We start from the raw sequence: 17,058 nt of genomic DNA, 5'->3' as shown, positions 1-17,058 counted from the left end.
AGCTTCACAGTTTTGATCCTCAGCATGTTTTTGTGTATTTTATTTATTTATCTTTTTTTTACCTCTCCCAAGGAGGTTATAGTTTCATATCTGTTTGTTTGTTTGTTGTTTGTAAGGAAGATGACACAAAACTTGGTGGAAGGATGCATTAAGAGCCAGGGAAGAATCCAGATCAGGGGGCGGGTCCAAGAGAATTTTTCACTTTCTTTACCATTACAAGGTCAAGCGTGTTTTGTTGTTGATTTTGTTGTTGTTGTTGACATTTTCAAGGTTTTCCCAGGGAATAATTCATGGATCTTCATGACAACAACGTACTGGAGGACTGTTGGGGCTGTGCTTGGGTATGTGCTCTACGTAGTGGCATTTACCTTTAGTCTGACCCCTGCTACTTTGTGTTTTCGCCTGGATCTTTATATGATTGTTTTTTTTCTCTAATGACCCGAGTCATGCTCTTGGAAAAAGACTGCTTGAAACACTAGACAGAGCCAAAATGGCCAAAATATTTCATTGGAAAAACTAATGAGCTGTTTCTTCAAATCTCCCTGAAATCACGAGGAAAGTTTGTTCCAAAGAAATAAGGAAATGTAGATATGCATGGAGGCAGCTGTTTTAACAAAAGTCTGCATTATTCATACTTGATCACAGTGTCTCTTCAAAAGTAGCACGTGATTTTCCGGCAAAAGGTCAATGCTGATTGTGTTTCCCAGTCTCAGGCGTTTAGTCAAGGACAAACCAGAGAGCTAACGAAAGAGGAAAGACGGCGTTTGCCTGAGGGAGCTTGTTTTCATGCAACTGTCGAGAAAGCAGGAGTTTCTTCCTGTACAAATAGCAATTACAAATACTGAATTCCTGACATGAGAGCCCCCGCGGTAAATCTCACTGTGAAAAAGACAAAGTAAACACATAACAATCGTTTCTTTTACTGCTTTTTGAGTACATCTTGTCTTCTTAAGTGTCTGTGAGAACTCACACCAATGTATAATTTCATCATAACACGTGAGGCCATGCAGAGGCGTTGTTTTTGCGCCGTGTCTGAGTCTGGACACTAAGTGTTGGTCTCCTCTGTTTGCTCATATAGTCGTGGTAGGTACACAGTCATCCACACCCTGTCTACCCAGTCTAAAAAAAGCAGGCTGCGGTTCTGTGACACAAATCATCTGTGAAGGAGCTTTAATGCGTCTGCTTCCTCGCTTTAACCCAAACCCCAACGAGAAGAGGCTGGAGCCGCGGAGGACTGAGGGACGACTGTGTCTCTGCGCTGGTGTGAAGACACAAAGCCTCACTTCATTTCCTCAGCGTCTTTATTTTGATGCAGTTGAATGTGTCGACTGCTCGCTCCGCGTTTGTCTGAGCCTCACACTTGTTTATTGGCTGGTGTAGCCAGAGCGGAAAGTCAGTCAGCGGTTTACCCTTGTGTCAGGGCACAGCCTTGACTGTGTATTTCCATAGAGAAGAGAGAGAGAGACGGAGAGTGGAGGAAAGAAGAAGAAAAACAAGAGGGATAGAGTGAAGCAGAGACAGGAAAAAATCGAGAGGATTGTTTTTACTCAACCTCTGTGCAGACTTGTGAAATTGGAGCGGAAATGAAAGAAAGGAGAGAGTTGGAAACAAACGTCAACTGCAAAACTAAAACAGGTGTTTGTGTGGTTGAGGTTCTGCCACTAAAGCCATTTTCAGAAATAAAAATGGTATCACCATTGGATAATTTCAGGAGAATATCCCGAGTTCAGTGCACGTCTAAAAGCAGTTTCTCTTTTCTGTAACACCTATGCGATAATAAAATGTACATTTTCCGTGACGCTATTTATAGTCTGCAGAAGCTGAGCATGCAGCAACCTTTTGATAAACCCACATTTCCCCATAGTATGTAACATGCATGTGAGGAGGAACACGGAGGAACATTCAGTTGCCTCCTTTTCCTTGCATGTTTGTATGCATTTCTATTGTCAGACAAAGAAATCCTATGTTGTCAACTCCTTCGCTTCCTGCTGAACCCCAGACAGTTCCTTCTAACTCCATTTTTAGAACACAAGTTTATGAGCAAATAAACATCGTACACGTCTAAATCGAGAATATCTTGTGAAGTCAGGAGGCGTACGAGTCGGGCTGGGGGAGAGGTGGAGGGCATGGCATGAATGGGCTGGAAGTGGCTTTCTAAACACACCCTGAGGTTTAAGAGGACAGAGGTAGAAAAGAGGAATTCCAGTGGATGGCCTCTTCAACCCCGACATGGCTCAGGAGACACAGAAGGGGTGAACTAAATCCCATTTGAGATTAGAAACTTTGGAGACCCGGCTCTGTTTAGGAGGATTAAGGTTTGGAGAGAAGCGACGAAGGAAAGAAAACTCCTCAGGGAGGCCTGCTGGTCTGAAATGCCTCCTCAGCTTTACCTTTGGAGCCCTTTCGAATTCCCAGCAGAGTGTGAGTGGTCTGCAGAGGTCACGCACTGGTATGAAATCCCTGTCACGATGGTCGAAGCACAAAGCTGCGGCTGCACGGACAATGAGTTCCCCTCAATCAAGGAATCCAGCAACGTTTGAGACATTCACCTCTTTAGTTTAAGTGCAGCAACTTCACCAATTGGCATTTGTCCCCAAAATGTCTGCAGCTGTGATAGGTTGCGGCTCACATTCTTCTCTGTGGCCATGGAAATCGCCCCAAACCCTCACAAAAATACATCAACTTTTATTTGTTGAATTCGTTTCGTTCACTCCTTCGATCTTTACAGCTTATCTAAAAAATAAAGCAACACTGCCAATATGTGTGATCGATTTAGGAGCATGTAGCTGAAATATTTACCCAGAGGAGTTCACATCCAGCATTTTGGCCAATGGGGCTTCATCTTCCTCCAGCTCTGAAGAATGTCAGACTGGAGGAACTGTGTGGGCGAGTGTTCCTCTCATTTTCCTGTGAATTAAAGTTGCAGCAACAGTTGCTGTCCTGACAGGGTCAGATCCAGAGGGTTTTGAGGTTAAATCCAAACCTGACTCTCGTGGCCAGAAAACTTCTGCAGTCAAACATGGTTCAATTTACGAGTTGAGATTAAATCCGTGATGTCACAAACATTGTATTTCATCAATAACTCGGACATTATGGGGTGGTAGTCAGTAGAACTTACTGTTATCCATCTTAATACAGTCTAGTCTTTGCCCACAAACACTGATGTACTTTAAAATTCAGTTCCATACATCGGCTTATTTAGGTTCACGCTCATATTTCACAACCAAATGGCAAATGAGATGCAATTAACACAAAAGATTAGATGAGAGCAAAGTGAGCAAAGGGTTTTAAAAGTGCACTTTTACTTAGAATCAAGCTGGAACTGAGCCTTGACTTACATGTGGTTATGGTTAACGAAAAATAAAAGGAGCTTGGTCACTTAGTTACTTGCTGGTTGTTTCCACATTTTTAGCAAAACACAAAACGGTTCATAAATTGCACCACGGTTTTTGGGACAAGCTGCTAGAAATAGTTTCATGCTGACGGTCTGATGCAATCTCCGTCCTCTCATTAAAGTTTGCATTCGATCTGCTCAGTCACAGAGCAATTCTATTAAATTAACTCTATTCTATTATTGATTTATTAGGTGTTTTATTGTTAACAACATTTTAGTGGTTGCTATGCTGTTGTGTTTATCACAGTCTGAACCAGCATGTGAGGTGTTCGGGTGGTTTCTGTGTGTCAGCTCAGTCCTTTTGCTGCGCACATGACAATTTGTCAGATTCACCACACAGCAGCAGTGTGTAACGTAGGGAATCAGATGTGTTTTCTTTGTACAGTATGTTCCCAGATGCATAACATCACCTGTTAGACGAATTCAGGAAATCTGAATTCCCCGCTGACGGTCTCCGCTGTTGACATACTCCTGCTCCTGCAGTAATCTTATATCCACCTATAGATGTGTTTGTCTCCTCAGTGATTTGTGTCTCTTTGTCACTGTTATCAGCCATCCTGTTGGCCCATCCTCAAATTGAAAATAACTAATCAAATACAACTAAGGGCCAGGTCTTATTTTCTTTAGGGATTTTGGAGCGTTGCCAGTTCCGTAATTTCTATGGCGTGTCCATTTAACATCTTGTTACCCCATTTGAAACCCATTACTCAATTGTTCTCTTGATTGCTGCGTGCGACGGCACCAGTCGTACTTTACAGTCCTACAGATACCAACCCATTGAGCCTTGAACATTTGCACCCAGCTCCACTTGTTTGCTCGACTGTCTGGAAGCTGGAGGCCATCTGCTGAAGCCATCAGACCCACGAAGACATTCTCAATGTTAGTATTGCTGAATGTTTTCAATATATCATGTCTACAGGTTTCCACAAACACTAACCATTGATGACTTTAACTCTTTATATATATATATATATATGGACTAATCTTCCAATGAAAACTTAACAATATGTTTTCTGGATTAGAGTGAGGAGGACGCTTATTGCAGAAAAAACGTTTTCTGATGTCCAACTATGAATTATTTATATCGGTTATATCGCTTCTGGGTCATGTGACAAGCTGACATTGGGCAAGAGGCAGGACACACACTGGACAGGTCACCAGCGTTTTTGGTGCTACAGACTAATGCCAGTGTCGATGTGCTGCAAACAAAAACACACGATCACCTGCTGTGTCCTTCAAACGTCAAAGACAAACTCTGAAAATGTCCGGACCCAGTTGTGCAGACATTTTCCAGAGTTTACGTCTGCAAACGGCCACAAAGAGACAAACAACCATTTACACATACGGGCATTTTAGAGTCTCCAGTTAAAGAACATTCCCATATATACGTTCTCTTTCCCAATTTTTATGACAAAACAGCTTCATATTTGTTATGTATGTGGTTTATTTTACAGGCTGGGGTTGAACTAATTTCACAGGCTGTCACCAGATCCCTCAGCTGTGTATGGACACATGGTTGCGTGACACCCATATGATCAAGTGAGACGCATCTGCCACATGCACGACGAGCACCGCGTGTGAAAATGTGACCCCTCTGAATCAAAAAATCCAACAGATGGGTCAGTGGGTGCAAGGTTCAATTCCACATTTCTACCAGGCAAGATCCAAAGGTAACGTTTTAATGTCACTATTAAAGATGTTTAACGTTCAAGTTCTCAAATTGGGTTCAAGTCAAATGACCGCATTTCAGACCCTGCTTTGTTGTTGCCCCAGGGCTGTTTTTAGTCGTGCACCGCATCCCTTACGTTGTTCCGGGGTCACGACACAATGAAAGGTGAAACCTCGGTTTACACTTGGAAGCCTGACAGAGGTTGGTATTTACAGATAACAATAAAAAAAAGAATCGCAAAGTAGACCAACGTTAGGCAACAGGATGTCTCCCTTTTATCTATTTTTGTAACTTAACTGGTTCTGTTCAGTTTACACAACACTTCTTTGAGTGAGGTCTGCCACTTCAGATTACAGGTACACGTGGAGATTCTGACCACTAGTGGCGCTGTGGAGCAAAAATGTAGTGTTTCTCTCGTGTTCATGCAGCTCGATGAGACACATGCAGGCCACATTTATTGGAGTGATGTGACACACTTATACAACCAACTGCACAACTGTGTCAATAGATCAGTGAGTGGTGATGTGCAGTGAAAAGAATGAATGCGAGAGGAAAAGCAAAGACTGAGGTGGATTTAATAATGCTAATAATGCTTTGCAAATGTTTTTTGAGGAGGGAAGATGAATTCAATGTGTTTGTAAGGCCTCAAAGGAGAACACGCCACACTCAGTTTTATGATGTATTCCAGGGCCCTCGGGGGGGCGTTAAAAAAACACCTCAGCTTGATTTTGGAGACAACAGAAACTGTGAGTTACAAACCAGACAGGGAGGGTGTAACAATGACAACAAACAGTCCTGTTAAAGTCCCTTTACAGCTTTAGAAAAACAACCAGGCACTGAGAGAACTCACACTCTGACCAACAGTCTCCTAACGAAGCCACATTTAAATTCACTAGATCTTGTTTGGATCTTCACCAAATTGCACACACTCATAACTATCAGTGCCCTAAACAAGCCCGATGGGATTTTCTATCAAGTTCCATGAATTATTCTCGGAGAAATCAATGAAAATGCTGAAAATCATCGCAGAACGTAAAGGAAAGTGAGAAATAATTCCTCGATCTGCCCCCTGATCCAGATCCGCACGTCTTCAATACATTTACTAGCGTGTGCAATGTGGTGCAGATACCGAATGCCATTTAGAACACATTTAATATGGTCCAGGTAAAATGACACTAGACTAGGATCTGAATAAAACACAGCGTGAAACATATTTACCTTGTAGCATCGGTGTGAAACAAAGACTACAGAAAACAGCTGCTTACAGAGAGACAGACGTATGGACAGATTCTATCGGCATAGAGACTGTCCAGGTCGCGTGGTTTCAGAGTTGTAGGTCTTAAACCAGGTCAGGCTCCAGGAGCATTGTTTTATTACATCAAGACTGAACAGGAAGCTGAGTTCAGCTGTGGTCGCAGCCACATTGATGTCAGAATCTACAAAAAAACCCTCAAACCTCAAGAAGGGTGTGTGTGAATGTCTGTTTGTGAATTTGTGTTTCCCAAACAGAGCTTTGTCAGCGAGCGCTTCATCCGTCAAAGACTGCAGCAACATTATTCTACAGCTTCTACGTCTTGAAGCAGAGAACTCACAGGACGAACACACACTGACCCAACGGCCTCTAGAAGCTGTGACAATGTACTTAAACAATCCTTGACCGTTCCACGACATTTACCATGTGTTTATTATTGTTACCATGACAATGAAGGTCTGACGCGCCTGCTAAATGTTTGCTCCTATATGAGTCATATCTGAGGGTCAGGACATATTACACATATGGTCTTTTAGACTGAAGGACAACATCTAACTTTCTTCGACCTGTAGATGGTGTTTTTTTTAGCCAACATTAGAAAACACATGACCTTCAAATCACGCTGACTTTAATCCTTCGAGTTTCACAACCAAAACTCTGTGTGTGGTCTTGGCTCATTCTCACACAACACAAATTTCCCATCTCAGAATCAAAAGTAAACTTGACCGTTGTTTAGTTTTTGGGGAAATCGTTGCAGCCGAGGCTCAGTTTGTAGCACAGAGTGGCAAAAAGGGCTGATATCATATATGTTACTCGTGTTAGCTGTCAGCTGTTTTAAGGCACCACCACAAACTTCTATCAACATGTCCAACACATATAAAGTCTGTGACCGAACAAGCTCCAAACCTCTACAGCAGAATAAACAATCAATGTGATCACAGCTTCAACCCTGCATGGGAATTATGCTCATTATATATGTCTGGTGTGTTTGGTGCCAGTGCGTGAGAGTGTGACCTTTAAAGTAAGGATGGAGGTCAGTGTGGTGGATGCACGGGGGCCTGCAGCACGTTTCCTGCAGGTCCCATGGTTCTTAGTTATTAACCATCACCATGATGATTCCCTGAGGCTGGAGATGTCTTTTCAATCACAATGTTGTTGATTTAAGGGTGGCACAAACCAGCCATGATGGAGCCACGAACCTCTTTTTCTGTCGTGATCTCAGAAGTAGCCAGAGGCCTTGTTCCGTGTAGCTTTGTTCTTATTTACAGAATACAGTCTGAGTTCTGTGGTGTGGCGCCTAGTGGAATACTCTAGTAACATGCCTAGTACATGACGAGTGTGAGAACTTTTGTCTAAGTGAACAAAAAGGCCGAACCTCAACTGTACTACAGCTGACATTTACCTCAGAAACCAAACATTTTAACCATTGTATTTTCTTGACATTCCACTTCTCAGAGAAGCAATTCCCCATTTTCTGTAGCAGATTTCTAAAACATGTAATTAGATCAAAATGACAACTCTCGTGGAAAAGTCATTAAGTATCTAACTGGACAAATGGGCTGCAGGAGCCAGACAGAACATCCATCCATTTATACCACTTATCCTCCGTCTGCCCAGGGGGCAGGGATGCTGGAGCCAATCCCAGCTGACGTTAGGCACGAGCAGCGGGGGACACGCTGGGCAGGTCACCAGTCTATCGCCAGGCCAACATACAGAGCCAAACTATCATTCACACACACATTCACAGCTACAGTCAATTTAGAATTTCAGCATTCATATCTTTGGACTGTGGCAGGAAGCCGGAGAAAATGGTTAGAACACATCCTGCAAACCTGGATTGGAACCAAAAACCTAGACCCAAAATATTGGCATTAAAACTAAAAGATAATGATGCTGATAGATTTTGCAGGATTGTCTTGTATCTATGTTCTCCAACACCAGTGCTGTGATTCCTCTGACTCTTGTGTTTGGTAAGTTTAGCTCATGAGCAATAATCAACATAATGTCCCTGGCAACAAAATGACAATGTTCGAATTCTTTTTTGAAGATTTTAAACAGAAAACATATGTTTCTGATTATTCCCAGTTTCCCTGAACTAATAGGGGGAGTTTTTATCATCTCATAATGAAAAATCTCTTTCTTACCCTCTCAGTCTTTATGCAGAAACATTATCCCACATTCTCTGAACTATAGTATTCATTTCAGCAGTGTGATGAATATAGATCTGTGTGAATATTTGCTAATGAAAACCCAACCGTCCCCAGTTTGCCTCTTTTAAACTCAACAAACTCATACGTGTGTGTGTGTGTGTGTGTGTGTGTGTGTGTGTGTTGCTTTATTCAAGGTGTAAAAACAAACCCAAGCTTATTTTCTTATGGAAAGTTGCTTAGACCACATTCCAGCATGTTTAAACCAAACTGACCCGAGGAAAGACCTTTTCTGAACAAATATGATTTAAGTATTTCAACTTTGCGTTTTTTTAAAATCAGTATTTTAAAGTTTACAACTACAGGGATGTTTTCAGTTTGACAAATCCCTTCCCTTTTCCTTTCCTCAGCCAATCTGGCCAAACTGGAAGCGACAAATACAATATATTAATAATGAAACTAAATTCACCATTAAATGCCATTTGGAAACATATATTTGACATACATTAGGCTGTGTGCATGTTATATGATTGTAAATCGAATATAAAGATGAACCATGGATTTCTTTACTATATTTTGCAATTTCATAGGCTAAAAAAGTAACAAAATAATCCCAAAGTTGTAGTAAACAGATTGGTGTGCCCCTGTCCTCTTGTCCTTGTTTTATGGAGATTTTAACAAACGCCTTACAAAGTGCAGATGAGTCAAAAACTCCAGTTTCTGTGTAATGATGACATCACAGCTCACTTCCAATGACCCCAGCGTTCTTCTCTGTTACTTCATGGATTATTGATGTAGACTATCACCACCTAGTGGTGGTGATAGTCTACCTTGTTTGAACATTTATTGTTCTTTCTGTGTTCTTGTTTGGATGGAAATATTTAGTAAAACAACGTGAACTTGATGAATGCCATGTGGGCAAATCGGAGGGGAAGATATTCAGGTAACAAGGCCATAGTCTGCTCCTCTCTGTTTCCCTGATGTGCCCTGAGGAAATCTCCCTGCTTCATCAGTATTCCAGACCTTGTGTCCCACAGGGCATCTGCTATATGAACACAATGCCGCCTTTAATGATCCAGACTGAGTCACCTGGTTTCACAGCACTGCCTCATATTACGCCGCTGCTGCCCCTGCTTGCGTGTCTTCAGATACAACTCTCTAATTATAGTCGTCTGGTTGTCTCGGGACACAAGGTCCTGCTGGGACATAAGGTGTTTGAGAGAGAGAGACGCTTAAAGGGAGAGTGCAGCCGTGTTGAGATGAAGGCAGCACTAATGGATGATTACAAGGCAACAGGAAGATCAGTGTCTTACTCAAAGTCGCTCACACATGACACCTCTAACTCCAACCTCATGTCTGTGACATTTTTGAAGAAAAAAGTGGAAACGCATTGTGCATCTTTATTAAAGTCTATGATTAAGTCAGAGAAAATAACCTCTGATGATGTGAGTGATGAGGGTTACACAGGTTAATGATATAACTTTAAATTGTTTGCTATTTTTAAATGATTATTTACTCAAAAACAATATACTAGTTGTTAAAATCAATCTGCTCATTATCTGCTATTTGATAATAGACGAGTTTCCACCCTCTCAACTCCAGCTTCTTGAAGCGGAGCTGAGCATCTGGAACTTTCTCCCGTTGACATGGTCGGTGCTGTTCACTGCAGGTGAAAACAGACAGCAACAGACCAGCTTATCACTGTGAGAATAGCAGCTTTCTCAAAGCCACAGGACGGCTGATAAGCAAGCAGCTTCGAAAGTTATCAAACACACTCCACCAACATCGTGTCAAGCTGATTGTGGAGAGGTGTGTGTGGTCGAGGTATTACTCATGTTGTGGGGACCTTAATCTCTTTACTCAGTCACATTATGGGTTAGGCAAGTAATACGTAGTAGTAGTAGAGTTGTGCCAGTAGTTGGGTCACTAGTCTCCAGGAAATCAGAGTTGGTCAATGTAATGACAACATGACTGTGTGTGTGTGTACTTGCAACATTTTATATCATAGACCTGGCATAGTGAGGACAGTTTGTTTTTAGGGTCAGAATTGGGTTTGTGTTTAGGTTAAGGGTTAGGTATGTGTGCGTGAGTCTCTGGCTCATAGTAACCTTGAGTAAGGTAAGATTTCAACTCCCTCCGCAGCGAACACAACAACATTGCCCGCTGCTGAATTACTGGGTTTAATGGTCCCCAGTCGGACCATTAAAGCAGCAGCACTCATGCATTCACACTGTCTGATATCACATATCTAGAAAAGCTATCAGCAAACACTCTCAGCCACACATCAGCTGGCACAGTTTCATACGATGGTCCGGTCACGTCCAGGCTGCAGCGCACTGCGCCTTCATGACCATTTGACCTTGTCACCGTTTTTCCTGGTGCTCCTCCACCAGCTGAGCGCAGAACAACAACGTGCACTTACCCTCCTTGCTCCCCCCCCCCACCTCCCACATCAGCTCAGTATTTTTGGCACATGCTGCACAACGCCTTTTACTTTTTCTATCGCATGATGCATGAGAATCACACACACACTTACCCTCATATAACCGGCCTGCGATGCCCTCACATTTGAGCAGCACGTCCGTGCGTAGGCAACAACGCCCATGCATGCATTCGTCTTGTTTTTTGTCTCTCGCTCAGCAGCAAAACTCAACTCAGCGCTGTGTATGGATCCGCGCAGCTGGCACATAGAGAAAGAGGAGAGAAAGAGGAGAGAGAGAGAGAGAGAGAGAGAGAGAGAGAGAGAGAGAGAGAGGCTGCAGGGGCGCAGAGGGGAGGCAGGGGGATCCATGACTGGCCCAGATTCCGACAAATAGCAGACCAGCTGGTTACATTGGATTTTTACAAATAAACCACCAGACTATAAGCCCTTTTCAAACATGCGTCAGAGTTCAAAGCCAGATATTGGATCAGAGAGTGGAGACATAGTTGTTCCACTCAAAAGATCTTTTCTCGTACAACAAATCCTTGACTGGCTCTGTAACACATACGGCTCCGAACATGAGCTGGCAGCACAGCACAAGTACGACCGGTTTCTTCTCCTTTCTTTTCTTCTCACGGAACAAAGTGCAAGTCACAGGGAAGTGGTCAGTGTGGATGGTGAAGGCACAAAGCTCAGATCTTTAGATGACCAGACTCTGCTTCTTACGCAAGAAAAGCACTCTGGGTAAAGTTTGATTTTCAGTATCATCAGTGCTTTGGGTGCGTGAACACAACCATTAAAGGTTTGTATTAAAAAGTGTCAAATGTATCATACAGCCTTACATTTGACCCAGTACATAAGTGAGTGAGATGAATGTCATGTAACTGTGAACTTGTGATATCGGGGAATTAATGAAAAACATATTGAGTGAAATCTCAAGGACAGCTGAGGACAATCTGAGAGTCGTACTGAGAGAAGAGGGACAAATGGAGGAGGTGGATTTAAAACCCTCCCAACGATTCCTCTTAAAAACTTCCCTTTGGGGCATCTCACAGTAAAGCTGCTTTCAGACATGCACTGAGCTCCGGAGATCCTCCCGACTTTCTCTGGAGGGGCTGAATGTGTGCAAATGTCCGAGTGAGAGACGTGGGACTTTCTGCCGACTTTCTCCAGCCAGTCCCCTACTAAAAAGACAGCAGAAAGTCCAAAGGAGCTGATGTGAGAAAATAGTATAGGGGATCCTCCGCAGGATTCACCATGAGTGAGTGGGTGTGTTGATGAGGTTTCTAACATGCGACAGAACAAAAATCTCAGGATGAAAAAGCAGCATCGCACACCTAAAAGACACAGATGAAGACGTCAAGCTTTTGGTGATATGAACAGACACTGGTGTCGATGTGCTGTAAACTAACACAAGTTACCTCCACAGCAGAATGAATATGTTACGTCTAACCTGTGGCTGCTGAGGAGAATCTCCTGCTGTGTTGTGCATGTGTGAAAGGGAACCTCCGGAGAAAGCCCGGACCCAGTTCCCTGGGTCTGAAAACGCCTTAGTGTAGCCTTCCTGTGAGGGTACCCTTCCATATCTGTCGTCCATGTTCCTGACTAAAATCATGTAGTGAATCTGACTATAAATAAAGCAAGAGACGACAGGTGAGGCTTCACTTGAGCCAGTAATCAGATCTGTGTCGGGGGGGTTGTGAGGAAACTGTGATGGAACTCTTCCCATCCACTGACAACACTGTAGCAGCAGCAGCGTCACTCACTCTCACTGCTTTTAATAGCCGAGCTCTTCGCTGTATGAAAGGTCCAGCATGTGATTTATACACACTGGGATTAGCAATAGAGAATAAACAGGGCGAATGTATTCTCTGGACCCCCCCCCCAGGGGTTTCCACAAAAATAAACATCTTTGAGTTTACACAGTGAAGCTAAAACATAACAACATGACTGGAAAATTTTAAACTGAAATCTGCACTTTCACATCAATGTTAAAGTCGTTATGCAATAAAAAGAAGAAATTAATCACTTTGATTTTCCTGTCTGACAATGTCTTCGCCCACATTTCACCAGATGTGTGAAATGATTCAGAACATGAACATAACTACAGTAAAGCACTGCTTGTACAAATGTGTATCTTCATTTGCTCAATTCTGCAGTTTGTTGGATGTCTACCAGATGTTCTCTCTCCTCCTCCACACCGAACCCATGAGGACGATCCTGTCAGATCTCCTCCTCCATCCATTCATCGTCTCTGCAGTAAACTCCATCACCACCTGGGTGTACAGTACATTTTGGATTCCCTCCAGATTCTTGAAGCCGACTCGGTCCTGCGCAGAAACTTTACTGGGCGTCACGGTGAAGTAACTCAATGACCCAGTTATGCAACCGAAAGGCCGGAGGAATTCCTAATGAATGCTGCTCCGTAACAGCGCGTATGTGCAAAATGTCACTTTCTCTCACACCCACACACAGAAAACCTACCCGTGTGCACCCGTGTCATTTTAATCTGTGAGACCCCGTCTGACCCACATAAAGAAAATCCCTCCAGTTCCCTGGACTCCACAGAAGATTAACCTCTTGCCCCCGTTTCTTTTTTTATCTCAGGAAAGAATGGGGCAGTTTGCTGTAATAACTTTAGTCTGGGTCCAATGCAGAGGAATGTACAGTTCAGTGTAACGACACCCTGTAGCTCAGGCTCGCTCCTTCTGAAGTTGAGACGTGATTCGAGCTCATGATGTTTCCAAAAAAAATTTGGGATTTTGGCATTGGACGAGACCTGAGCTAACATGTGGGAAACTGTACCCAAAGGTTCCAGGGCAGGTTGCAGGCGATCCAGGGTCTATAGGGGGGATTGCATAACCAGATTAGGGCAGTTGGTTTTAGGCTTGGAGGTCACTGGGGCCCGATTAGCCCTTTAGCTCTACAATCTAGAATCTAAATCGCCCGAAGCAGCTTCCCAAACACAGAGATTCCTGAATGAGCTCCTGTGTGAGATAGAGGCCACTGGGGAGCGGTCCGAGCTCAGCTTTTTATGCCTTAATGGTCCTTCGTTAAACCACAAAGTCAGGGTTTAATGGCTCAAGCATGGTGACTGTGTGAATTTAATTTTGCTGCTGCTATTCCATGACACTGAGAAGCTGAAATAAAGACTTGGAATAACAATGAACCTGTTGCAATAGGAATGAGAGCTTGGAACAAAACATGGAGCTGGAGCAGCTTCTCCCAAGTGGAGTTTAATGAAATAACATTTTAACTTGCAACAGTTTTCATGTTGTCCGTCCTAGAACTTTGCAGTGAGGTTTGCAAGATCAGCAAAATGTTCCAGCCAATAGTGGAATGTGTCAGTATCGTAGGACAACATTTCATCACTTGAGTTCTGTGATACAAACAAGGTCAAACAGCAAAAACCTCCCTTCTGCTCCCTTTGTTTAATACGTTTTGAAAAGTCTGTGTGAACTCTAGGAAATAGTGTGATGCGTAGAGGCTCCTGCAGTGCCACCTACTGGTGGATCATGTTCCTCTCAGACCAGGACTGAATTTAAAATAATCCATTGATCAAACAAACTTTATTTGTGTTGCAGCAAGAACGAGGTCTGAGAAGCTGACTTAGGACAAATCAAATAACTATAGAGACTAATGCAAATAAGAAATAAAAGCAATTCATGAAAAGATCAAAAGGTAATCATAAAACCAAATGTAAAAGATATGAAGGAATAATAATTTAGAAAAACATTCAACTTGATTGAAAAAGGTAGATTTTCAGTTTGCTTGTATAATATATCATATTTAAGCTGAGGTATATAAACATTTTATACATGCAGCTCTATGACATCTATAATGTAGTTGAGTTAATTAATGAGTTAGAAGTCCATAATGATAGTGAATGACAATACAGACAAACACATTTATAGTGATATATGTGTGTGTGTCTTTATAGGGGATTTAAATACCCTCCAACTGCATTGTAATGTGTTTTAAGACATTCATTGAAAATGTATATAGTGCATAAGAGGGTAAATAAGTAAATACAAATATTTTTTTATTATAGTTACTCTTTGCTTTAAAAGTTCAGTTTTAATACATTTCATACAAATGTGGAGACATGTATCTGTGAGTGTAAACTATTTCAACACTTCTTTAAGAATGAAGAAATGAAGCCACAGTGAGAATCCCAGCTGTTAATTTCAGGTCCTTCTGACCCTTTTAAGTTATAGATAGTTTCCCCCCCAAAGGAAACAATGATGACGTGTTTTCAAAATACTTTCGAGACTTTGAACTAAAAGTGTTTGAAGTCAGTTTGACTGGGGTCAGGAAACATGTTTGCTTTGTTAGCGATAACAGATGAGAAATACCCTCATCTCTGATTTCCCTCTGGAATGCATTGTGGCTGATCCCGTCCTTAAAAGATGTCTCCAGAGACAAATCAATAGGTGCATATGAAATCCAAGGCATAGTGGGGATGTTTCAGATTCATAGCTGTCACAGTGACCTCTGCTGGATATTAAAGATCTTAATAACGGTAAATGGAGGTTCAGCTCTACAGTGCTTTTCAGCTAATTGTTTTGGTTTATGCCCAAAAATGAACTGTCTCCCCGCTCATTGACCTTATTTCCTGCAAACAGCAGATAAAAAAAAGCAACTAGCTTGTGAAGTAGATAAATCATAGTAGCTAAACAACCTGATACTCTATGTAACAGCCCCTGGCTGGCAAACAAGACGCAGAGAGTTCCAAACTGATGCATCACGGCTCTTTATTCAACATTTCTCCATGGCACCGTAAAAACACCGTAAAACTAGAAAGACAACAAGTACAACATAATCATTTAGTAAAAGACAAATACAACCGTTAAAATACCTAAACATCAGCTAAACAAACAAATAACCACGTGAGACAAGTTTGACGGGTTAATGTGACATAGCGACTCCCGTTCCGCGCTACCTGTAGCAAAGGGAATAAAAACCTGCTTCCTACCTCATTCCACTCGCCGAGGGGTGTTAAACGAGGATTAATACGTCCGTAAGATAGGGAATCGCCGTACAGCTGGCGTCCTGTCGTTTCCGCTGCTACCATCCTCAAGACGCAGCTGCACGGCAGGTGTTTTATATCAGGCTCGGACCGGAAGCGAGGGATTTGGTGTCTATATTATATTGGTACGCTCCGTGAAAGCTACAGGCATTTACGCGAGGTGAGTCGCTACGTTTTAAAAGGACAACAAATTACTAACTTAAATAACACGATTCATACTTGAACATAAAGAACAAAATAAACCCAACCCAAATAATAAATGAAACAATCTGCATAACCTACCAGGTTTAGCAGTCAGTTACACTCCCACCAAATCCTGATATAAACAATTCAACCAACTGTACTATACAGGATTTCTAGGCCACATCTAATTGCCCTTTAATTATCTATGTGCAACATGTTTATACTATTTGCTCTCGAGGAGGAGCACCAGTTTCTGGACGGGCCTCTCGACGAATGAGGGTTTGGATGAAAGACCTTGCCCTTTTGTTGCTTTCTGCTCTCCTGTTTGAACCTTGACCCGACAAACGGGGCCGTCGCTGTCTGGAATTGGTCAACCACTCGTCCTAGTAGCCACTGATTCCTTGGGAGGTTGCCACTACAGCCGCAGAGATCTCCAGCCTCAGGATGCTTGTCACCTTTGTTGGTACGACTCTTGCCTTGGCCATTGCGAGGCTAAAATGCACTCTACGTTGGTCATCCTTGTACCTGAGGTATGAGCAGGCCCCGTATACCTTGCTGCTGGCATCAGAGAAGTGATGTAACTCTGTTCTGATTAGGTTGCCAAAGTCTAGTGGGTGGTAACATCTTTTAGCCTCAGAAGGCCGACCTTCCACTCCTCCCACCGTGGATGGGGGGGGGGGGCATTTCAAAGTGTCTGTCCTCCTTCTGCTTGATGTGTTTGCTGAGGAACTGTATGCACTGAACATCCTCCTGAGATACATACTTGTCCTCATAGACCCTTTCATTGAAGTCTAACTCCGGGGCTTTCAAAACATCGACTGATGGGGCAGGAATTTCTTTTACAGCAACTCTGTGAACGAAGCTCTGACTTCGTTGCCTGTCCAGATGAGGATTAGATGAACCTATGATGCTCCAGCCGAGCTCAGTTCTCTGTGCAAAGGGTTCATTGTCTTTGCCTATGA

At 42.7% G+C, this 17,058-nt stretch overlaps 1 protein-coding gene across 1 annotated transcript in view; it reads right to left on the bottom strand.

Annotated features, from left to right (window-relative positions):
• The window catches only part of LOC117775563 (equilibrative nucleoside transporter 1-like), a 31,504-nt gene extending 20,360 nt beyond the window's left edge, over window positions 1-11,144 (bottom strand). Inside the window, exon 1 of the mRNA XM_034608863.1 lies at window positions 10,999-11,144. The gene's annotated coding sequence lies outside the window, so the exon portion shown is untranslated. The remainder of the gene's footprint in view (window positions 1-10,998) is intronic.
• Window positions 11,145-17,058: the final 5,914 nt, after the last annotated feature.

Source organism: Hippoglossus hippoglossus, chromosome 15 (genome assembly GCF_009819705.1).
Source record: "Hippoglossus hippoglossus isolate fHipHip1 chromosome 15, fHipHip1.pri, whole genome shotgun sequence".
In the NCBI taxonomy this organism is placed as follows: Eukaryota; Metazoa; Chordata; class Actinopteri; order Pleuronectiformes; family Pleuronectidae; genus Hippoglossus; species Hippoglossus hippoglossus.
This window is presented reverse-complemented; position numbering and strand designations above follow the sequence as displayed.